Source organism: Pleurodeles waltl, chromosome 3_1 (assembly GCF_031143425.1).
Source record: "Pleurodeles waltl isolate 20211129_DDA chromosome 3_1, aPleWal1.hap1.20221129, whole genome shotgun sequence".
NCBI lineage: Eukaryota > Metazoa > Chordata > Amphibia > Caudata > Salamandridae > Pleurodeles > Pleurodeles waltl.
This window is the reverse complement of record NC_090440.1, coordinates 1,143,982,271-1,144,008,399: the sequence shown is the minus strand read 5'-3', so window position 1 is coordinate 1,144,008,399 and position 26,129 is coordinate 1,143,982,271.

Below are 26,129 nucleotides of genomic sequence, written 5' to 3'. Positions count from 1 at the left end.
CTCCTGCTCAAACACCCTCAAAATGTTCAATGAAATCTTCAAATGGTTCACAGTCAACACATGCAGCATGGTCACCCAGGCCCTCATCACCAGCAAGCTGGACTACGGCAAGGCACTTAGGGGCATATTTATACTCTGTTTGCACCTGATTTGCATAATTTTATTTACGCAAATCCAGCGCAAACTTAACTCCATATTTATATTTTGATGCTAGACCCGTCTAGCGTCAAAATATTGGAGTTTGCATCATTTTAAGGATGTGTGAAACCACCTTGCGTCAATGAGATGCACAGTAGGTGTTCCCGTCCAAAAAATTACTCAAACACATTTTTATCCAACAGGGCAAAAATGACGCACGGGTAGGATGCGGAGTCGAAAAATGACCCAAATTGGGCTTTACGTCAAATTTTAATGCCTGGGTCAGGCCAGGCATTAAAATGGGGCAAACACACCACTACACACACAAGCAACATCATTGCTCAAGAAGGACAACATGGAGGTGCTACTGATGCAGCATGCCAGACAACGCAGAGCACAGGACCAACAGCAGCAGCCACCACCACCCCAACGTGGACCCCAAAGGCAACGCCTAAGGCAGGAGAGGGTCTTCAGGACCAGGACAACCCTCCAGGGCCTCAGGGAACACTATATCATCCGTAGCTACAGACTCAACTGGCAAGCCTTACAGCAGCAGCTGTGCCAAACTGAGCCACAGATAACAGCCAGCCTGCAGACATCACACAATATTCCACCAGTGACCAAGCTGCTAGCTCTCCTGCACACGTTGTTCCAAACAACGGGTGCCCTGGTCCCTGGGGTATCACAGTCCTCATTCTCTGCCTTCCTGCCCAAGGTCCTAGATGCTATCATCTCCCTCACACCCAGCCACATCAGCTTCCCCAACACACAGCACAAGCAGCAGGAGACCAAACAGGAGTTTTACCAAATACATTGCTTTCCGCATGTGCTTGGTGCTATTGACTGCACCCATGTCCGGATTGTACCACCTGCTGCAACAGAGCATCTATACCGGAACAGAAAGCACACCCACTCCATAAATGTGCAGGCCATAGTTGACCACCAGGGATTGTTTACCAACATCTTGGCCAAGTATCCTGGGAGTGTACATGATTCCTTCATCCTCCGCCACAGCACCATCAATCTGCACTTCCAGGACGGACGATATGGCAATGGCCTTCTTGTTGGTAAGCCCATAAACCTAGCAATATACACATGGCACAGAAAACCTGTAGGACACACAATACATACACCACTACATTGACACATGGGCAGGAAGACACTGAGGTGTGACACAGGTAGTTATGTTGTACACCCTGACACAATGGAATAGACACCTATGAACAAATGACAGCTGCCAGTAACAATAGATGCCACTTGAGCTACAAGGGACCAATGTCAAACCACACAGTGACAATGAAGTGGCCTGCCCTGGAAGTAGAATTTGGAAGATGAACCATATACTATTACATTAGGTCACATAGTTAATCCCACACCCTCTCAAGCAATAAGTACTGTGGAAGGGGTGTTCAATGTGTGTTGCTGCAGGTCAAACACCATGAGACACATAGCATAATGATGCTGACTCACATGTAGGTGACATGGAAATACCTAGTCAGTCCCAACATCACACATCACTCCTGGGGTGATGTTGCCAGGTAGCAATAAGGAAGTGGACTGTGCTATGAACACATATTGATGTGCCACTAATGCAAACTTCACACTGCTGCACACACTGAAAGAGCCAATCGTCCATCAAAATAACAGATGTACAGGGAGATGGCCCTTCCTACACAGATACATCCACCTCAAGGCAGTTAGCCAGGTTACCTGGAGCAAGTTTGGTAGTGTAGGTGCACGGTTGCACACGAGCTACTGGCAGAGGGAACCACAAAGGTCTACATAGAACCAAGTTACACATGGGACAATTGTGCATTGTCAGTACTGAACACCTCCATGCTGCCAACTTAGGGAAATGTGGTGCACTGTCACCAAGCCTAATCAAGGGCCTCACTTCTGGATTCCATCAGCAAAGACCTATGTCTAAGTGGATGGGATGTCCAGGTCACATAGTGCAACCATGTTACCACCACATCGGAATCTATTGTGTGTGTGGAAGTATCATGTCCCCTCCAGTGAAAGCACACTAAAACATGTTGGTCACTACAGAACGCATGGTACATACATACTGAACTGCAGTTTGGAAACTAAACCATAGATATCAGGTCAATGAGCCAAACACAAGTTGTCAAGTCAAACAACCCAATGCAGAAAGAATCTCACAGAAGCCCAGGATCTCACACAATGCCACAAACACATGAGTCACAGACAACACAAGATATCAACTGCCATGCTACATGACATTCCTGGTGCAAGCAGCAACACAATACTTACTCCTATTTTCTTTTTCAGCTGATCAGGGTTACAGGATCCAGCCATGGATCATGACCCCATTCCCAAACCCAAGCACAGCAGCAGAGTGTGGCTATAATGAGGCACATCGGAGGACACACACCATTGTGGAACAGACCTTTGGCATCCTGAAGCCCAGATTTAGCTGCCTGGACATCACAGGAGGCAGCCTCATATATGCCCTAGAAATGGCCTTCAAGATCATATTGACTTGTGCCATCCTGCACAACATTTATGTTAGGAGGAACACCCCCCTATATGAACCCGAACAAGAACTGCCTGAGGAGGAGGAGGAGAAGGAGGCAGATGGTGCAAGGGAAAATAAGGGGGAACATCCAAACAACTGCAGGAATGTGTTGCAGACAGCAGATAGTTCAAAACTTTGTTCACCAATAGTCACTCTAAACACATTGTTACGATATGTAATTAAACACCGAATTTTATCACTCAGGCCTGCTCTGGTTACTTATTTCTGCATTACATGTTCTTTAGGAATGTGAGTATTACCTCAGGGAGCATGTCACAAAGACAAATCTGACTACTTCTGATGCAACATCACATGTGATGCGTATGATTGCACAGCAAACATCACACACAGTTTAAGAAAAAAACATCTTTTCAATTTCACATATGAAGGACGAAATCATAGGACCACAACATATGACAGACATTTACGTTACCAACATGGTCTACTGTAGCACATGACACACAACTATGACATCTTCAATCATAAGGTAAATAAGCGCCTCATACATGAGGCAGTGGATGTGAAATATCAGTGGTAACAGTAATGTATGAACAGACCCCTGACGTTAGTAAGTGTGACATTTGCTATCTCTGCAAGGTGCTTGTGTGACAAGAGGTGCATCAATCCTGAAAATGGATAGCATGAGTGTCCCAGGTATGACAAGCAATGGTCACAACACATTCTCTGCGCATTCCATCCCTGGTAATAAGTCCTGACACTGCCATGTGTTAAGTCTCTGACCTCCCTTCTCTAGGGGGCGCTGTAAGTGGACTATCTGTACCCTGGGAATCATCATTAACACTCACCCAGATTCCCATTCTGACTCCTGTTTGCTTCCCTTTTCCATATGGCTTGCTTAGAACAACTACATTAGCCTGCATGGACTTCAGGTCCCATAATGCACTGACTGATAGTCGGTAAGACCTGCAATCTTCTGTCCATAGATTTCCATGGGAAAAGTCCGGTTTTCCCTGTATACTGGATTCTCTCCTCCTGGACTTGTGAGAAACTGAAGCTGCACACACCTGTGAGCTCTCTCGTGCAGCCCAGCCATGTAACTCTGCCCTGGCCTTGCTACTGCCTGGAACTGCTTAAAAGCTGCCATTCCCTGAAGCTCCTCATCATGCATTGGAGTACAATTCATTTGTGTACTAGAGCCCTTGTTGGATTGTGTTACAGTCCTGATTACGCCTGAAACTGCTCACTGTTTACACAGTGCTGTTCCTGCTTGTTCCAGTCAGACTCTGCTCCCTTTTTTCTGCCAAAACCAGCATTCTGTTACCCAGACCTGTTCCAGTCGTTGCGTCAACCAGAGCCGGTTTCCTGAGCCTCCATTTGCCTCCTAGTTGGTTCCCTTGCCCTCTGTTTCCTCTTGGGGTATCGTGTCTGGTAAGTGTACTATCAGTCCTCAACTGTATAGAATTGTTTAACTTTGTATTTGTTCTGGCACCCGGTTTCCAAGAGGCTAATCCAGCCCCATCCTTTGTCTAGTTTTGCATGTAGTCATTAGTGCCTAACAGTGACAGTGTGCTATGGCTGTATTCCAGGATTTGTTACAGTGTCTCCAGCCCGACAAAGCAGGGCTAGTGTTGTGTATGTAAGGACAATCCATGTTTGTGCCCTGAGGGTCCAGACACAGATTCACTTCTGCCGCCACCCTTCTATGGGGCTTGCGTGGCAACTAGCTGTGAGATTAATTTGCACAGCGGCACTGACTGTTGCTGTGGTAAGTTCTGAGTCCTACCCTGTGCACTATCTTAGTGATGAGCCCTGCATGTTTGTCCATTACTGACCCGTTACATATTTGTCTACACTAAGGTTGCTCTGTATTCACTCTTCTGTATTATCTGCCGTACCATAGCTGCCCTATCCCCTTGTATGCCTCTAGCTGATCTTCTGCTTTAGGACAAACCTGCCTTGCAAGATACTCTGAGAACTCAAGGGTTGCCCCAACAGACTCCTGACTAGACCTGCACGAACCCATAACACCATGGAGCCCAATACTGACACAGGGTACACATGCCCACACACTTGAACGGGACACTTTTGTGGAATGCACCTCTGAAAATACGTGAACACATGCAGCCAGGGCTGCAGGTCTACCACAGCCACAGGAGTAACATGGGTAATTCGCATTAGTCAAACTGACGTGTACATAACAATTTTATCATTTGTATTGAGGCTCAGTGTCGCAAACACTGTACCTACCAAACATGTACAAATGCCCGACATATAGGTAGTTTACACACAAGTCACCATGAAGTCGTAGCCAACAATTAATGACATGTGAGGGGTAACATATCCGACATAGCCCTCATCAGCCATCCTCGATCATCCCTGTGTACTGTTTGTTGTGGGAAATGTAATGTCCCCAAAGTCAAACAACTACACACATCAAATGAGTTGACACATATTACAAACACATATCATGACTGCTGTACATCATTGATTGCCAGCTAATGTTGATACCCATTTGTAACACATTGATACATGACCATTATGCCAAATGTATTGTATGCTGTTCCATCAGAAGCACACATATAATTGTAACATTCAATTCACACACAAAACACACAGACCATGATTTATACTTTTGTAGTGCAGCCTTGCCGTCATTTGATGCAAAACCAGGACAAACTTACAAAATCCGTTAGAATTTCCTTACTTAGCGCTGCTTTTGCGTCAGAAAACAAAGGAAATTCTCTGCAAAGATAGTATAAATGTGGACCGCAGTTGCATGGTCTATCACTTACTGCTTAATTTGCTTTTAAAGAAAAATGTGTGCTGGAGACCAAAATGTTTCTTTGGTGATTGGTATCAGCACCATCCACAGCCAGCACCAGCACTGCCCTGGCCAAACACTATAACACACACTGCAGGCCATACCATCCTATCTTTGTCTAGATACAGGCTGTATGCATGTTAAATATTTCAAATTCACGCAAACACAGTCTGAGTCCAAAATTTTGGCGCAAATGGGTCGAAAAACCACGCATGCGTATACTAAACATCAATGGGCCCCCTTGAGGTAATTCCACCAGCGCACCCCAAGCATGCGGATATCCATAAAAATAGTAGTTTTCCAGTAATGTGTGGTATTTTGCCGCACATATAGATTATGCATCAAATATATTTACGCAAACTACGTATGCGTCAAAAAAATACACGCAAGATGGGAAACGGGGCGCAAAGGGGACAGGAAGTGATGTAATAGGAAATCCTGTTTACAGACATGGTACGATGGGAGTACTTTCAGTTTCACTTTACGGTCTGTGCTTTTTCTTGACTGTGTGGATGTGTCTTGGTGTTGCTCTTGTTTGGATTGCGTATATTGTATCTTGTGGTGTCTATCTTTTGTCTTTTGGTGTATTCTATTTGTATATTGTACCTGTGTAAGTGTTTTGTGTATTTCAGTGCTGTCTGAATTGTATTTGTGCTGTTTGGGGGTTAGATTAGTTGGGTTAGTTGGGGTTTGTAATTTGGGTTGTAAGTTTCCTTTTTTCAGTTTTTTTCCCTTAATTTTTCACTTATCTTTTTGTAATTTTGTACTATAACATGTCGGGAAGGGCGACATGAATAAAGAGGAGCTTGGGGCCTTTGTGTAGCTGGTGTGCCACTTTCTTCCAATGATGCTGGAGGCGGGCCATGTGATACAGGGGTATCACACGGAGGCAAGGCGGCTGTGTTGGTCCAAGGTGCTCGTCCACCTGAAACGTGTGTTCAACACCTCCCGGAACGAGCACCAGCTGAAGCATCGCTGGGCTTACCTGGTGGCAAGAGAACAGGACCTGCTGGACCACCTGGGTGTGGTGATCGGTGGCCCTGTTGGTGAGTATCACATTGAAAAATGTGTATAGTAGAATGCTCTTGAGTGACAGTAGCAGATGTCTTGACGTGCTGCATGCAATGTTTGTGGCCATGTGGAATGCAAGTAGAACACACTGTTAGTGTACGAGTATTGAGATGTATTACACATGTTTATATATGTTAACAATGCAGTACAGAGTTTCGTTGAGCCATGCCCAACTATTACTTAGGGCCACATGGACCAAGCTATTCATAATTTTCACAAACGGCCTAGTTTTCTGAATTTTTGTGTTTACGTCAGGACAAATATTCATTCACATGCACAACCCAAATTTTGCCATTCTGCTATCACATTGCACAATCACAAAACAGGGTTTGCTAGTGGCTTCTAGGAATGGGCGTTCCTATCCTATTATCGAGTTGCAGGCCCAATTGTTTTTCCCTAAGGCACAAAATGCTGGCACTGACCAATTGCAGTTACCATCCGTTTCAAGTTTGTGCTAACCCATTTGCAAAAGGGGAGGGGTCCCCATGGGATCCCTTCCCCTTTGTGAATGCATGGCCAAAAATTGATTCTGAGCAGGAAGTTGTGCCACAGCCACTGATTGCTTCCAAAAATATTTTTCAGTCATAAAATAGGTTTTTGAAATACTTTCTGTTTACCCCTGCTGAAACAAGGCTGCAATGAAACAAATATTTACATCCCTATTTGAAAGCAGTCACAGACATGGTGGTCTGCTGAGCCCAGCAGGCCAGCATCCCTGTGAGTGCCCTCATTTCCAAGGGGTTTGCAAAATGAGACCTACCTCATCATTATTCAAGAGGTAGGTAATTTGCTACCCCATTTTTGAATTGCAAACAGTGTCATTTTTAGTGTTCTGCCTCAGATCATCCAGCTTGCTAATTGCTAGTTGATAAATCTTGCAATGTGTGACTCAAAGAATCTGATCTTGGTACATATGGCCCTGAGTAACACATTTCAGGTGCAATGACAATACCTGTGCCCATGCATTCTGTCAATGATGATCTGTTAAGACACTGTCAGCATATCATATTTCACAGTTTGGGAACAGCAAAGTGGGCAATCCATGTTTAGTGCTACATTATCATCATTACACACACACACATGATCCCTGCCATCATGTTGGCATAGGAGGCATATACAGCTTAGGGGACACTGCCAATGGTGCATTTGTTACCTACATATAACTGTGCCACATATGCTATAGACCACTAAATGCAAGATAATTACTGACTGAAAATTGACCCACATGTCCATCACACAGTTAATCGTTTTCCCTTGATCCACAAGCCACAATGCCAGAGTCACTTCTATTGCAGGGCACCAGGGAAGTGCCATTACAATTGTCACCCAATTACAAATCATGACATGGAGTACCATATGAAATGGATTAGCCACACAACTTTGTAGTCAGGTTTAGCACTACATGATTGTTAGGCCCAGTGCATATGTACATATGTGTGTCTATCACTCACTGAAGTGTCAGTGTCAATGCAAGTTTGCAGTGGTATGTCTGTTGGAGTGTCTACATGTAGGATCAGCAGCTCACTCATATAAAATGTCACACACAGTGATATGCTCTCCACACGTTTGTACAGTGATCAGACATTGAGCATATATTCCCTTTTCATGTCTTACAGGTGGACCGGCCCCCTATACCATCGGGGAAGTGGCTCAATTTGAGTACCCAGAGGTATCCAGTAAGTTTGAAAATGTCTGTCCTGTGTAGTGATTGCAGCTGTTGTGTGAGTGACTCTTGTGTGTTGCACTCATTGCAAGATATGATGAGCTGGAAAGTGATCTGATCTATTACTTAACTGTAGGTTGACATAGTGTTCCATGCAAGGGTTAGACATTCACAAGCAGAGTGTCATATCTTGGCAGCAGCATGTGAACAAGGTGATTAGTAGCCACATGTAGGCCCACATTTGATTTGGAAGTGCTCCAGTGTCAGAATATTGTCAGCAAGTCATACCCCCATTTACACAAGACAGTGATGCATCAGTCTTCCACATAAAATTGTGCATCCCTGTATTGTAATGTACATGTAGGACTGCATGGGTAACTTTCCCCAACATCTAGCCCCAAATGTTGTACTCCATTACGTGGCACTTATGTGGTATGTAATAGGCGTGCATGCAAGTCAAGGCCAGATGTGTGCTGGCATCAACGTGGGTGATTTTAGAAATGTGTTGGCAGATCAGGTGTTGATGGTTGTCCACAAATGGAAACATGAATGTAGATGTGATTGACTAATGACTACCTCACTCCTAGTTTGCAGGCCTTCTCACATGTGTTCCACTCACTAAATCCATGTACAGGTGGACATGGCTTCGTGGTTGTCCTTGACAGTTGTGATAATGTATTGAATGCCCATACCCCCTCAGGTACAGGGGTAGGAGGAGAACATGTATGTAGGTAGGTGTGTTGGTCACAGTGTAAATGACAGACATCTAATTAAAGCATGCATGTGTCCCAAACAACACTGACCCCTTATGATTAGCAACTGCATACCATTCTGCCGATTACATATACAAATCACTGGTCTTGGGGGGCCTTGAAGTTGATCTAGATGAAAGGGATTAGTCGGCCTGGCCCATGTTAAGTACTTGCTGCATTTGTATTGTGACACATTGCACTACACAAATGCACAGATCAGTTTATTTGGTACACACCTTGTTGTACTTTGCTCTGCTGTCAAATACTTGATGGTTAGGCCCCGTTGCCATGTCATTCCTCAGGGTCAATGTATCATCTGTACTGTGATTTGGACTGCATGTGCCATTTGAGGGACAGTGTTAGATTATCATCTGTACATGCATCACACAATGATGATACTAATGGTTGCCTGTCTCATTTTTACAGCTGCCATCATGAATGCCGCTGAGATAAGGGAGTTCCAGAGTCGGGCAGTGAGGTACAGGCACATCTTGGATGTGGAGTATGGGTTCAGAATGATGGCAAGACGCTATTGTAGGGAGAGAGCCACAGGAGCATGGCGGGCTTTCAGCCAAGAGGGACCGGCATTGGCCACAACAGGTGTAGCCACCACCATGACTGCAGCCAGTGGCACAGAGTATATCAGCCCCACCTGCTGCACCCTCAGCCTCGGGAGCACCAGCCACAACACCTGCTGCACCTTCAATTACAGCACCCGGACCATGCCATTTGCAGGAGCAACTACATCAGGGACACAGACCACCACAGTAGCTGCTTTGGCCATGGCCGCAATGACACAGCTACAGAGGGACATGAGAAAAGTCCCAAAGAACATTCACACTCTCCAACGGGATATGGACAGGAATAGCCGGAGGCTAAAGTCAATTGAAAATAAAACTCTGAAGAGGGCAAACCTCTCAACTCCTGCATTACCTCACCCCTAATTCCATCCCCTCCCTCCTCTTTCCTTATCCAGTTTAGTTTTTAGTGGGTTTAGGGGGTTTAGTGATGGGTTAGAGTAGGCTAGTAGTTTAGATAGGATAAGTAGGGTGGCGGATGGGGGTGTTTATATTATTACATGTTAGTTTGTGGGTTAGGGGTTTGTTTAGTATTAGTTAGTATGTGTTTAGGTTAGTATATGTTGTCCTACATGTGTCCCGTCATATAAGGGGGAGTGGGGGGTAAATGTTTAGAGTGTTTAGTTAAATGTTTAGGGGATATGGCCAAGACTGAGTTTCATCTTGTAGATACCTTGGCCTGAAATATACTATTTTTACATTGCATTTGCCTCATTTTTTAATGCAACAGCAGCGCAAACTTACAAATTACAATTATATTTTGTAAGTCTGTGCTGCTTTTACTTCAGAAATGTTGCACAGACAGCACAGAAGATTTAGAATTCCTGGCCCTTGTGCATAACTATCTGCCCACATTATTTCTGCACTCTGGTATTGACACTCTGTGACCACTGACATGTTACAGGCATCACAAATCTCCTGCAAAGTAGATGTATCACATTACACAGAAACAAAGTGGTTGTGTAGGTGCTGTTGATTTTAAAGTGCTGTAGTGCAATATTTACATAGTCCAGGTTTGTGAGCCTACTAGTGTAAAGTATTACATCTTCCTGCACATAAACAATCATTAATGGCAGTTTGCTCATTCCATATGTGCTGCATTCTGCAGCACACATAGAACAAGCAAGAAATGTGGAGAAATTAAAGTATTTCTCCTTGTTGCGCCACGCTAACACTACCCCTGGAGAGGCGTTAGTTTTTGGTGCTGCCTTTGGTTAATGATTCCACATAAATCTGGGGCAGTGTCAAAAAGCAAAGGGCGATGCGTGGGTTCACCCACAGCAACACCCATTGCATGCCCCTTTGCTGCAGAAAACTGTGTGGGTTGGCCCTTATGTACAAGGCAGCGTTAAGCCGCGAAGATTGGCTTGTAAATATGAAGCAGGGCCGGTGGCACAAGGGCCTCGTAAATAAGGCCCAATGGCTGCAGGGTCTTGGCTGCATCTGGACTTGAACTCAGCTCTATCTGCACAAGAGTTCAACTCTACAAGATTATTAGGTTTGTTTGAGGTAGAGTTCCACTGTCTCTGTATGCACCAGAATCTACTTCCCTATGTGTAAGAACTTGCTTTAATAAGAGTGAGTGTGAGTATCTGCTTTTGAGAGTGTATCTGAACAAGTGAAAGTGAGCGAAGGAGAATGAGTGTGTTACAACGAGTGAAGGAGTGATTGATTGGAGGTTGTGTAAGAAGATGAAGTGAGTTGTGGGTATAGCTGTCAATGGTGCAGCAACTGCACCAGTGCCCAGTGTTAGTGCGTGTAAGTGTGTTAATAAGTGAGAATGAGAACCAGTTAGTCTGAGTATGTTTGTGTATGGGTAACAGTAAGTGAGAATAAGTATGAGTGTGAAGGAGTAAGTGAGATAAAGTGAGTTGGAGTGAGTGGGGGGAAACAGACTAAGATCCAGATTATCAAAACTTTCACACAGCACAGCACCCAAAGTTGTTGCATTGCACGAGAGGGAGAAAGCTAGAAAGTGCCACATCTACACAGATATCGTACTAGCCTTCTCTCCCTGTAGCACTGGCGCACAAATAGGCTGCCAAGCGCCAAACAAACACCTTAGCACCATAGTGCAAAGATGTCTGTGTGAATCTGGCATAGGTTTTGGCCCTTCCAGCACAAAATACAATGCTTCTAACTTTAAAACTTTTCTTACTTCGGATGTGTGCTGTATAGTGTAGTATACATGCAAAGTGGGAAAGGTTATGAGAAATTAAAGCATTTTTCCTTTTTAACACCTGTTTTCAAGTGGTGCTTACTTTTTTGGCACAAAAAACTGTCTACCATTGTTAGCAGATAGGATTGTGTGTCAAAAACCATGGGTGGTTGCATGGGAGCCACCCATGGGACATCCCCTTGACAAAGAGTAACACAAAGCAACACTTTGCACCGCTTTGTGTTACTTTCAAACAACTTTCCAGTGCAAAAATTCAAAAACACATTTTGCACAGATTTGTGTCAATTTTGTAACTCAAATGCAGCACAAAATGTTTGTTGATCTGGGCCTACATGTGAAAGGGAGTGAGAATACTTGAGGCAAATCTAGAAAAAAATCTGGTAAACTACTGGGTAGTATTACGTCCCACGACTTTCAAAGATCACCAGTAGCCACTGATGGTCCTCATTATGAGTCTGGTGGAAACAAGCCAGCTAAACCGGCGGTTGCTGCCACATAGAGCCTGGTGGGACTCCAAGTCCCAGGCTCCTTTTTGCCTCTGCCTGCCCCTCTCCACCTGGGGCCACTTGCTGCTGATCGCGGGCGCTACAAAGCGCACCGCGCAACACTCCTCTTGGTTGCTGCCACATAGAGCCTGGTGGGATTCCAAGTCCCAGGCTCCTTTTTGCCTCTGCCTGCTCCTCTCCACCTGGGGCCACTTGCTGCTGATCGCGGGCGCTATAAAGCGCACGGCGCAACACTCCTCTTGGTTGCTGCCACATAGAGCCTGGTGGGACTCCAAGTCCCAGGCTCCTTTTTGCCTCTGCCTGCTCCTCTCCACCTGGGGCCACTTGCTGCTGATCGCGGGCGCTATAAAGCGCACCGCGCAACACCGCTGCGCGGGACGAGCGCGGGCGAAGCCCGGGCCAAGGGCGGGCCCGTCCGCACCCGTCAGAGACCGAAGGAGGCTGGGCTGGGCCCCCCCTCTGGGCCCTAAGGTACGCTACTAGTTCATATAGTGCTGGGAAGCAACTTTAAAACTCTGTTTTGCCCTGCTTCTGTAACTTTAATCCTTAATGGGGAAGCGTAAGGCGAAAGGTAGCCCTGCACTGGGCTCTGCAAAATCTAAGATACTTAAAACCAATAAAGTCACGTTACCACATACTAACTGTGTTGCCAAGGAAATAGATGACCTGATTGAAGAATTTGAACAGATTTTAAACAATAAGGAGAGGATCAGGCGAAAGGAGTCGAAATCTGGTACTCTCATCCCGTTCTTGACTCCAAGTTCGCATACTGACCCCAAACCACAAACTGTTACGTCACTTCATCAGGCATCAGCCCCCCAAGGCCCTACTAATATTGGTAGTTCTTCTTCCTCATCTGCATTTCATCTTGATCCTGAAGTACCAAACGACAATATTACACATTTTTCAATTCCTTGTTCTAACCGTTTTTCCTCTCTGGCCCCCCAAGTTCTGGAAAATCCTATATTAATCTCTACGACCTTGCCATATACGGAGAGTGTTCCTTCACTAAATGACTTGCCAGCATTGGTGGTTAGTCTTAAGAGCGAAATAGGCGGGCTGAAATCCTTACTGTTTAAAATTACTACTCTTCTCAAAGGTAAAATTCTTCTCCCTAATGGTGAGCCCAAACCAAACTCTACAATATCCAACCACCCACACGTAAAAATTGTTTCTTCAACTGAGTCCCTGCCACTGCCATCAAGCACAGCAGCCTTTATGGAAGGGCAGCACTCTTACAGCCAGAATATGTCCCCTTTTGAACATAACACTCCTCTTTCCTTTAATGTCCCTCTCAAATGGGACACTACTAAAGCTTCCCGTCAAAACTTTGACCCAACGAAGAATAATTATATATATATGTGTAATGTTCCACCTCTGCCCCCAAATACACGAGAAGACAAAGCCTCACTAGCCAATAAAGCCACGCACTGGCTGAGACACGTTAGAGGCTGTGGCTCAGTCATCCACAATGACATTTTATCTGCCGAGCGAATGGCCTTCCAGGTTGTCGAGACTTCATAAAACTCAAATTCAAAAACTCCCATCTGGTAAAAGGTCTTCTAGATATGGAAGCACGCAATATAAATAGGGAGCCATCTGCTATTTCTCTCAGCGCCAATCGACCCACCAATGGTTATATGAAGCCGAACCTCCTCTCTAGAACAGCCAGCTGGGTCTCGAGCCGTTCTATAGACCATCGAGATTTCAGGCCATGAGGCCATCAGGCCCCAAAAGGTGTACCATCTGACCCTGTCCAAAACACCAGCTCCGGCCCTACTTCTAGTGGCCAATTAGCACCTGATTTCGACCTCCAGGGGGCCATTTCCGACATCAATTGACTATACTCTACTAATTCCTGCGTCCCCATTCCTAGCTTAGACCGACGGGCTACAGGTTCTTCACCCTATCCAGTTAGCCCAGGTGTCGCTTCCCCTCTGGGTTCACGACTCGTTAATATCAATCAATTTACAAATCTGTGTATGAAGAAGTTTATTGACAGCAACCTTCCAGATGACACTCTCGTGAAACCAAGCTGCTCTATTGCCCAGACACCAGCAAAACTTTTGTCCTGGAATGTGGCTGGCATCAATGGCAAACTTGCAGACATTGAGTGGGGGGTATTTGTTGAAAATTGTAATGTATGTATGTTCCAGGAAACATGGGCCAAAAACTGCACATATAGACAGGGGTTTAGTTCCTTTTTTAAACCGGCTATGCCGTCTTTAGCAGGTAGGGCAGTAGGGGGCTTATGTACTTGGGTAAAATCGACAGAGGTGGGAGGAATAAAGGAGATATACGTGGACTCCCATGACATCTTGGCTATTGCTATCCAACCAATCTCAGGCTCCCCCGTTCTCTGTATAAATATTTATAGCAGGCCGGGACCCTCCAATAACTGCTCTACTATCATTGAGCTTTTAAATACTCTTATTTCAGACTTCCGTCTTAAATATCATATTATAATAGCAGGGGATTTTAATGTCCAGCTTGAAATCAATTTAGATCTTATAGAGGTCATGCAACCTGAAGATAGTGTATGGAACATTCCTCCCCATTCCACCCAGCAAAACTCATACAAACCTTGCGCTAGGGCAATGCAGGTAATAGATCTTATGATATCACATGGTCTCCGTCTTGGTAATGGCCGTTTCCCAGCTGACACCCCCGCAAGACCAACCTTTTTCAGGGGTTCCTATAGTAGTAAACTAGATTACATTTTTTTTTATTTAAGAGTTTGGCACTACATACTAGATGTGGAAGTGGGCAATCCATACACTAGCGATCATGCCCCTCTACAGATTACATACAAGAGACCTCTTCTAGCAGGAGCTGTGTTTCCTTCTGTTTTACCTGCTGTTATGGAGTTGTCTAGCAATAGGCGCACAGTAAGATGGGACTCCTTTGAGAAATCGAACAAGCTCCGAGAAAAACTGTGTGATCTAATTTCTTCCCATCAGTTATTTGACCATAGTCTTACTTTTTCTCCAATTGAAGTTACGTCCCTTCATTTGGACCTCTTCACTACCCTGAAAGAGCTGTTTTCTAGACGCCCAAGGCCGCTGACTAACTCCTGCCCCCAACCCTGCTCCAAATGGTTCAACAAGAGGTGTAGAGAGGCTAAAAATACCCTGGTTAGCGTCTTAAGGACAAAGGACAGACTAGGTATCATTAATGCTAGACGTAATTATGCTTTTATATGCAATAAGAGCAAACATGAGCATGAAGAGGAGCTCTGGAGTGACCTACTTGAGGCAGCTAGAGCTCATGACTCAAAACGATTTTGGATTTTGGTATCTCGTAGTGATCAGAACCGAGCCCCTCATTTGGAGTCTCATATTACTCCTGATGCCTGGCTTTCCCATTTTAAAGAACTGTACGGCTCTCCATTGGCCCTCGATGCCCCAAATCTGGGACAGCTGACAACATCTTATTCATCCGCGTCCTCTTTGCCCCTCTTTACACTGAACGAAACCGCCCTGGCCATCACAGCCCAAAAAGCAGCGAAGGCCCCTGGGTCGGATGGGATTCCTTCTGATATGTTTAAAGCGGACCTGAATACCTGGAGCCGGTATATTAATAGGCTTTCTAATGCCATTTTGATTACCAGATCCTACCCTGACTCATGGAAAGAGGCTATTATCGTGCCTATCTATAAGAAAGGAGAGAGGAATTCCCCGGGAAACTACAGACCCATCAGCCTCCTTGACAATCTCCCAAAAATATTTTGCCACCAATTGTTGAGCAGGCTGAGTAAATGGATAGTGGATAACCAAATTTTAAATCACCTTCAAGCGGGCTCCAGAGAAAAAATCAGTACAATAGACCAGATATTTCACTTTATCTCTATTAAATGGAAAGTTGTCGATGTGAATTCAGGCCACCTATTCGTAGCTTTTGTTGACTTAAAATCAGCTTTCGATTTGGTACCTCGCAATAAACTATGGGAGGTCTTGTCTAAAATGGGAGTCCCTTGCCCTATTTTAAATATCATTAGAGATCTCTATACTGGAAATTATGGTAGAATCAGATGGGCCAGCATGGCGAACTAACTGAAAAATGTCCCACTGTTTGTGGTGTGAGGCAAGGTTGCATACTCGCCCCTACCTTATTCCTCCTTTTCATAAACGCATGCATTCCGTATCTTATGGAGTGCTCCAATGACGCCCCCAAAATAGGAGGGCAGAAGATCCCCTGCCTCCTATTTGCTGATGACACCTTGTTGATATCCCAAACAGCCACAGGTCTCACAATCCTGCTTTCAAGATTTATGACCTTTTGTAATGACCACGGCTTGGAAATCAACCGATCAAAAACTAAGTGTATGGTGTTTGGGGATAAAAAAGGTAGGATGCGGAGCCCCATTTATTTAGAGGGCGCCGCATTGGAAAGAGTTGGCGATTTTGAATATCTAGGCCTGAAACTAGAAGATTCGCACAAATGGCATTCTCATCTTCAGAAAGCAAATGTCCGCTTGAAACAACGGACGAGGGGTATCATAAGATTTGCAGCTAGATCTCCTAGCTTTGCCGTGACACCCGCAATTGAAATTTACAAATCACAAGCAAGGGGGGGAGCCCTTTATGGAGCCGAGTTGTGGGGCCACTGTAATATAGATGATCTGATAAAAGTGGAAAACTCTTTTTTAAGGTCCCTGCTAAGAGTTCCTTCTAGCACCCCAATGCTCCACATTCGAATGGACCTAAACTTGCCACCCATTTGCCAGATTGCTGCGCTTAGGCCTTTGTTGTATTGGATCCGTCTATGGTCATTGGACTCTCTTATTCCCTATAGATGTGGGCTAGTCAACCTGATGGCCAATAATACTAGTCCTAAAATCAAGTGGTGTGTGTATGTAGAAGGGATTTTCACACTACTTGGCTTGGTTTAGAAATTGGGTTTTTGGTTGGCAGTCAGGTTGCCCTCTGTCCAAGCAAGAACCCTCACTCTAGTCAGGGTAAGTCACACACAATCCAAAATCAGCCTGTGCTCACCCTCCGGTAGTTTGGCACGAGCAGTCAGGCTTAACTTAGAAGGCAATGTGTAAAGCATTTGTGCAATAAATCATACAACACCATAGCATAACACCACAAAAATACACCACACAGTGTTTAGAAAAATATATAATATTTATCTGGGTATCTTCAGGTCAAAACGATCAAAGTTGCAATATGAATTTGTAAAGATATCACTGAAAAGTGATATAAAGTGTCTTAAGTCTTTAGAAAGTAAACAGAGTCTCTTTCAAACACAAAGTACCTGGTTTCTGGTGGAAAATCTCCTCAGAGGGCCACAAAGGAAGAGATGCGTGGAAAAAGGGTGTGTGCGTCGATTTCTCCCCAGCACACACGGACTTGCGTCGTTATTTTCCACGCGGGAAAGTCGAGCGTCGTTTTCCGGCGCGCGGACAGTCTCTTTCTGTGGGTCGCGGGGATTACCAGATGTCCCGGGTCTGTGCGTGGATTTTCCTGCTTGTTTTCCGGCTGCGCGTCGTTCTGCGGGGTTGTGCGTCGAAGTTTCGATCTCACGGCAGGCGTCGCGTCGATTTCTCCTGCGGAGTCGGGCGGCGTTGTCCTTGCGAGGCTGTGCGTCAAAGTTTTGATCTCACGGCAGGCGTTGCGTCGATTTCTCCTGCGGAGTCGGGCGGCGTTGTCCTTGCGAGGCCGTGCGTCAAAGTTTTGATCTCACGGCAGGCGTCGTGTCGATTTCTCCCGGGAAGTCGGGCGGCGTTGTCCTTGCGAGGCCGTGCGTCAAAGTTTCGGTCGTCCCGAAGGCATCGCGTTGATCAGCGTCGGTGTGCGGCGTTTTTCTTGCCGCGGAACAAGCTATGCGTCGAAAAGTTCAGCGCACGGAGCGTCCAAGAGGAAGAGTGAAGTCTTTTTGGTCCTGAGACTTCAGGGAACAGGAGGCAAGCTCTATCCAAGCCCTTGGAGAGCACTTTTACAGCCAGGCAAGAGTTCAGCAAGGCAGCAGGCCAACAGCAAGGCAGCAGTCCTTTGTAGAAAAGCAGACAGGTGAGTCCTTTGAGCAGCCAGGCAGTTCTTCTTGGCAGGATGTAGTTTCTGGTTCAGGTTTCTTCTCCAGCAAGTGTCTGATGAGGTAGGGCAGAGGCCCTGTTTTATACTAAGTTGTGCCTTTGAAGTGGGGGGGACTTCAAAGAGTCTCTAAGAAATGCACCAAGCCCCCTTTCAGTTCAATCCTGTCTGCCAGAGTCCCAGTAGGGGGTGTGGCAGTCCTTTGTGTGAGGGCAGGCCCTCCACCCTCCCAGCCCAGGAAGACCCATTCAAAATGCACATGTATGCAAGTGAGGCTGAGTACCCTGTGTTTGGGGTGTGTCTGAGTGAATGCACAAGGAGCTGTCAACTAAACCTAGCCAGACGTGGATTGAAGGGCACAACAAGATTTTAGTGCAAAGAAATGCTCACTTTCTAAAAGTGGCATTTCTAGAATAGTAATATTAAATCCGACTTCACCAGTCAGCAGGATTTTGTATTACCATTCTGGCCATACTAAATATGACCTTCTTGCTCCTTTCAGATCAGCAGCTGCCACTTCAACAGTGTATGAGGGCAGCCCCAATGTTAGCCTATGAAAGGAGCAGGCTTCACAGTAGTGTAAAAACAAATTTAGGAGTTTTACACTACCAGGACATATAACTACACAGGTACATGTCCTGCCTTTTACCTACACAGCACCCTGCTCTAGGGGTTACCTAGGGCACACATTAGGGATGACTTATATGTAGTAAAAGGGGAGTTCTAGGCTTGGAAAGTACTTTTAAATGCCAAGTCGAAGTGGCAGTGAAACTGCACACACAGGCCTTGCAATGGCAGGCCTGAGACAGGGTTAAGGGGCTACTGAGGTGGGTGGCACAACCAGTGCTGCAGGCCCACTAGTAGCATTTAATCTACCTGCCCTAGGTACATGTAGTGCACTCTACCAGGGACTTACAAGTACATTAAATAGTCAATCATGGATAAACCAATCAGTAGTACAATTTACCCAGAGAGCATATGCACTTTAGCATTGGTTAGCAGTGGTAAAGTGCCCAGAGGTCAAAAGCCAACAACAACAGGTCAGAAAAAATAGGAGGAAGGAGGCAAAATGTTTGGGGATGTCCCTGTCAAAAAGCCAGGTCCAACATGACCCCCTACCAGCCTAAAGCCAGGGGAGAACAATCACTATCCTGATGTACTTCCCTGTTTGAGGCGACAGAACAAGGACCCAGGCCCACAACAGCAGGGGCATGCTCCAGTTCTTCGCCTTCCTGACTCCAATTGGATCACTCTGTCCATACTCTCAGGGCCCACTAAGCTAACCCATGGGGAACCTTTCTCCTTACCTGCGGATCCCATCTGTGCAGCACCTAACCTTACTTTGCTCACAGATGTATCCCAGAAGCAGGATAGTACCACCCTGACCAACACAGTGGTGTTGCCCACTCTACCCCCGGGGTGTGACACTTGTCCCCTCCCCAGGGATAACTCTGTCCACCCGGACAGCAAGCCACAGTGATTACTGACAGCTGCCAGGGATGAGAGCCAGGCCCCAGGCCTCTCAAAGCTCTCCAACCACTGTGGCTGTGGAGAGTGGGGGGCGGTAGCCCCAGGTGCTGGGCACCCTTTAACCACTCTCCCTTCCACCAGGTCAGGGATGACAGCCTGAACCTGGTCCTCCCCTCTGGGGCTCTGTACCCTCCCTCCTGGAGCGGTACCCCCAGAGTCCAACATGGTCAGGGTGCTTACAGAAGTCGCCCTGTACCATTCCTCCACCAGTGCAGGGCTGTTAACCTGCAACTGGCCCTCCAACCTGGGGCCTGTACCTTCAGGTTGGACTAGGGCCCGGGGTGAGGCTTCCCTCCCCCTGCCCTCCCTTCTGGGGTCCAGCACCCTCCAACTAGGAGTGGCCTCCTCAGAAGACAACATGGTAGGGGCACTGTTATCAGTAGCCCCTCCCTCCAGGTCCGGGGGGACACGCTGAACCTGGTCTTCCAGCCCAGGGTCTGTACCCTCAGACTGGATCACTGCCTGGCAAACCAGGACTTCCTGGGAGGCACACCTACCCCCCACCAGGTCAGAGTTTAACCTCTGCACCTGACCATTCAACTCAGAGTCACCACCCTGAAGTTGAACAATTGCCTGGCACGCCAGGACTTCCTGGAGGGCACACTGACCCTCCACCAGGTCAGAGTTTAACCTCTGAACTTGGCCATTCAACTCAGAGTCACCACCCTGAAGTTGAACAATTGCCTGGCACGCCAGGACTTCCTGGAGGGCACACTGACCCTCCACCAGGTCAGAGTTTAACCTCTGAACTGGGCCATTCAACTCAGAGTCACCACCCTGAAGTTGAACAATTGCCTGGCGCACCAGGACTTTCTGGGAGGCACACCTACCTCCCACCAGGTCAGAGTTTAACCTCTGAGCCTGGTTCCCCAACCCAGGGTCACCACCCTGAGGTTGGGCAATTGCCTGGCACGCCAGGACTTTCTGGGGGGGCACACCTACCCCCCACCAGGTCAGAGTTTAACCTCTGAACCTGGTCATCCAACCCAGAGTCAACACCCTGAGGTTGGACAATTGCCTGGCACAGCAGGACTTCTTGGGAGGCACACCTACCTCCCACCAGGTCAGAGTTTAACCTCTGAACCTGGGTATCCAACCCAGAGTCACCACCTTGAGGTTGAACAATTGCCTGGCACGCCAGGACTTTCTGGGGGGCACACCTACCCCCCACCAGGTCAGAGTTTAACCTCTGAACCCGGTTATCCAACCCAGAGTCAGCACTCTGAGGTTGGACAACTGCCTGGTATACCAGGACTTTCTGGGGGGTACACCTACCCCCCAACAGGTCAGAGTTTATCCCCTGAACCTGGTTAGCCAACCCAGAGTCACCACCCTGAGGTTGAACCATTGCCTGGCAGGCCAGGACTTCCAGGGAGGCACACCTACCTCCCACCAGGTCAGAGTTTAACCTCTGAGCCTGGTTCCCCAACCCAGGGTCACCACCCTGAGGTTGGGCAATTGCCTGTCACGCCAGGACTTTCTGGGGGGCACACCTACCCCCCACCAGGTCAGAGTTTAACCTCTGAACCTGGTCACCCAACCCAGAGTCAACACCCTGAGGTTGGACAATTGCCTGGCACAGCAGGACTTCTTGGGAGGCACATCTACCTCCCACCAGGTCAGAGTTTAACCTCTGAGCTTGGTTCCCCAACCCAGGGTCACCACCCTGAGGTTGGGCAATTGCCTGGCACGCCAGGACTTTATGGGGGGCACACCTACCCCCCACCAGGTCAGAGTTTAACCTCTGAACCTGGTCATCCAACCCAGAGTCAACACCCTGAGGTTGGACAATTGCCTGGCACAGCAGGACTTCTTGGGTGGCACATCTACCTCCCACCAGGTCTGAGTTTAACCTCTGAACCTGGGTATCCAACCCAGAGTCACCACCTTGAGGTTGAATCTTTGCCTGGCATGCCAGGACTTCCTGGGGGGCACTCTCACCCCCCACAAGGGACACACCGTCCCCAAGGGCCACACAAGAGTCTGGTTGGCGCAGGTCTCCCGACCTCTGCCCATCCGGCAGAGTCTGGGTTTCCCCCAAACCAGAAACGGTTTCACCTGGGTCATTCCTGGGGGGCTCTGCTCTCAGAGCTGTCCCCTGACTCTCAAGGTCCTCCACTGGGGTCTGCAACCCCCTCTCAACCCTATGTCTGGACTTCTGCACCCCTTCACTAGGAGGGGTACTGCCAGACACCAGAACTGTTGGGATGCTGGCTACAGTCACCCCCCCAAGTTCTTCTGACACTGCGGTGCTTCCCTCAAAAGGTGGCCCTACGGTACAGGCTAGGCTTCCCTCCTGGTGTTCCCTCATGGAACCCTCTAGGACCTGGGACCTACCTGGGACACTACAATCCTTTCCCACCACACTCGGTTGGGAACCACCTAGACCACTCCCTTCAGGAGCACCCCCAAATGCCTCTTCAGACTCTCTGGTACTCACCCAGAAGTCTGCCTCCATTGTAAGTTCCCTGGGGTCAGAGAACTCACACTCCACCTGGTGTTGGCGTAGCTCTGGAAAATAAGGACCAGACATATGCTCTCCAGCAATTACATCACTCTGCCCTTCACATGTATTAACCACAGTACCCTTCACCCAACCACCCAGTAACTCAACCTTGGAAAAGCACTCTACTTCACCCTCCTGAGACTGGTGAGACAGTATCTGTCTGTCCCTGACACTCAACCCATACTCTTCTGGGATGTCTCTACACTCTATATCCAGGATGTCCACCAGGGGGGAACCCTTTTCTCTGTCACTCTCTGCTAGAATCAGTAAAGTGTCCCTCCCCCCAGTAGGAATATGACTCCCTGTGCCAGTCCCCCAATCCTTCTCAGGGACCCTGTGCATAACGGGAACTACCTCATACCCTTGAACCGCCTGGGGTGTGTCAACTCGCTTCTTCAAGTTGGGCACCACATCTCTGGGCTTGTGCCCTCCTTCAGCAGTACTAGATGCAAGATTTTTGCTGCCACCATCTGAACTGGACTCCGCCCTTCCGGCCTCCAGTTTCAGCTCTTTACAGCTCAGCTCTTGAGCTGCAATCTTTTCTTCTTCCAGGGCTAAGAGTCTTTTTGCCTCAACCTCTGCAAGATACTCCTCTAATTGTTGCTCCTGTCGCCTTTGACCTCGGAGCCATTCATCTATTTCTGGGTCACTGTCCAACTCTGAGTAGTCTTCCTCCTCATGTGAGTAGTCCTCCTCCTCATCTGAGGGGTACTTAGTCATTTGGTTTCTTGCTGCCTCTCTCTCTGCCCATCTTTCCTCCCCCCAGACTATGTAGTGATGGAGCATCTCCGCCTTAGTAGATCTCCTTGCTACAGGAAGGCCCCATTTTCTGCAAAGCTCCCTTAGGTCAGCCTTAGTGAGGTGGTCAGTACGAACAAAGAATGAGTAGGTAAGCAATCCCATTCTGATAAGATCTTATCAGCAAAAAACAAAAATCCGAAGTCCAAAATATCAATAGTATATCCAGGAGGACATCAGAGAACCAAAAGCCAAAAAAGATGAAAAATCAAGTTGACCTTCAACTGTGGGTAGGTAGTGAAATACTTAGCTACTGTATGTCACTGCACAAACACAAGTCCTATCCTCACCGCTGATCACCAATGTTAGAAATTGGGTTTTTGGTTGGCAGTCAGGTTGCCCTCTGTCCAAGCAAGAACCCTCACTCTAGTCAGGGTAAGTCACACACAATCCAAAATCAGCCTGTGCTCACCCTCCGGTAGTTTGGCACGAGCAGTCAGGCTTAACTTAGAAGGCAATGTGTAAAGCATTTGTGCAATAAATCATACAACACCATAGCATAACACCACAAAAATACACCACACAGTGTTTAGAAAAATATATAATATTTATCTGGGTATCTTCAGGTCAAAACGATCACAGTTGCAATATGAATTTGTAAAGATATCACTGAAAAGTGATATAAAGTGTCTTAAGTCTTTAGAAAGTAAACAGAGTCTCTTTCAAACACAAAGTACCTGGTTTCTGGTGGAAAATCTCCTCAGAGGGCCACAAAGGAAGAGATGCGTGGAAAAAGGGTGTGTGCGTCGATTTCTCCCCAGCACACACGGACTTGCGTCGTTATTTTCCACGCGGGGAAGTCGAGCGTCGTTTTCCGGCGCGCGGACAGTCTCTTTCTGTGGGTCGCGGGGATTACCAGATGTCCCGGGTCTGTGCGTGGATTTTCCTGCTTGTTTTCCGGCTGCGCGTCGTTCTGCGGGGCTGTGCGTCGAAGTTTCGATCTCACGGCACGCGTCGCGTCGATTTCTCCTGCAGAGTCGGGCGGCGTTGTCCTTGCGAGGCCGTGCGTCAAAGTTTTGATCTCACGGCAGGCGTTGCGTCGATTTCTCCTGCGGAGTCGGGCGGCGTTGTCCTTGCGAGGCCGTGCGTCAAAGTTTTGATCTCACGGCAGGCGTCGCGTCGATTTCTCCCGGGAAGTCGGGCGGCGTTGTCCTTGCGAGGCCGTGCGTCAAAGTTTCGGTCGTCCCGAAGGCGTCGCATTGATCAGCGTCGGTGTGCGGCGTTTTTCTTGCCGCGGAACAAGCTGTGCGTCGAAAAGTTCGGCGCACGGAGCGTCCAAGAGGAAGAGTGAAGTCTTTTTTGGTCCTGAGACTTCAGGGAACAGGAGGCAAGCTCTATCCAAGCCCTTGGAGAGCACTTTTACAGCCAGGCAAGAGTTCAGCAAGGCAGCAGGCCAACAGCAAGGCAGCAGTCCTTTGTAGAAAAGCAGACAGGTGAGTCCTTTGAGCAGCCAGACAGTTCTTCTTGGCAGGATGTAGTTTCTGGTTCAGGTTTCTTCTCCAGCAAGTGTCTGATGAGGTAGGGCAGAGGCCCTGTTTTATACTAAGTTGTGCCTTTGAAGTGGGGGGGACTTCAAAGAGTCTCTAAGAAATGCACCAAGCCCCCTTTCAGTTCAATCCTGTCTGCCAGAGTCCCAGTAGGGGGTGTGGCAGTCCTTTGTGTGAGGGCAGGCCCTCCACCCTCCCAGCCCAGGAAGACCCATTCAAAACGGAGATGTATGCAAGTGAGGCTGAGTACCCTGTGTTTGGGGGGTGTCTGAGTGAATGCACAAGGAGCTGTCAACTAAACCTAGCCAGACGTGGATTGAAGGGCACAACAAGATTTTAGTGCAAAGAAATGCTCACTTTCTAAAAGTGGCATTTCTAGAATAGTAATATTAAATCCGACTTCACCAGTCAGCAGGATTTTGTATTACCATTCTGGCCATACTAAATATGACCTTCCTGCTCCTTTCAGATCAGCAGCTGACACTTCAACAGTGTATGAGGGCAGCCCCAATGTTAGCCTATGAAAGGAGCAGGCCTCACAGTAGTGTAAAAACGAATTTAGGAGTTTTACACTACCAGGACATATAACTACACAGGTACATGTCCTGCCTTTTACCTACACAGCACCCTGCTCTAGGGTTACCTAGGGCACACATTAGCGATGACTTATATGTAGTAAAAGGGGAGTTCTAGGCTTGGCAAGTACTTTTAAATGCCAAGTCGAAGTGGCAGTGAAACTGCACACACAGGCCTTGCAATGGCAGGCCTGAGACAGGGTTAAGGGGCTACTGAGGTGGGTGGCACAACGAGTGCTGCAGGCCCACTAGTAGCATTTAATCTACCTGCCCTAGGCACATGTAGTGCACTCTACCAGGGACTTACAAGTAAATTAAATAGTCAATCATGGATAAACCAATCAGTAGTACAATTTACCCAGAGAGCATATGCACTTTAGCACTGGTTAGCAGTGGTAAAGTGCCCAGAGGTCAAAAGCCAACAACAACAGGTCAGAAAAAATAGGAGGAAGGAGGCAAAAAGTTTGGGGATGTCCCTGTCAAAAAGCCAGGTCCAACAGGGTCTTACTGGAAGGATCCGCTATCCATTCCAAAAAACGCAACACAGACACTGAAGGATGCGTTTTGGCTCCATGTGCATCTTTCACAACTGTCTGCTGTCTCACCATCATCCATGACGGGCAGTTTCTTACAAATAAAATGCCATTATGAATCTGCGCAATAAATGGACATAGTTCTCTCTCCACGTGCACGTGCATTGTACATTAGATTTAGGGTAGGTTCTCTCCCTTTGCGCATCTTAACACATAAATAGGCCAACACTAGCTGCACTTCGAAGATGTGCCCAATGGTTGTGCCAGGGAAGAATCTTTTACCCACATTCTCTTTCAATGTCCTGCATACCAAAACCAGAGAGCTCGTTGGATTATCCCCTTGTGTAGGAAAATGGGTTTTAAGAACTGTCCACTGGCCTTGAGAATTTTTAAATCTGATCCATCCGTTCTAGTGGTTTGTTGCCTGGCAAAATACTTAGATTCCATCTGGCACTGT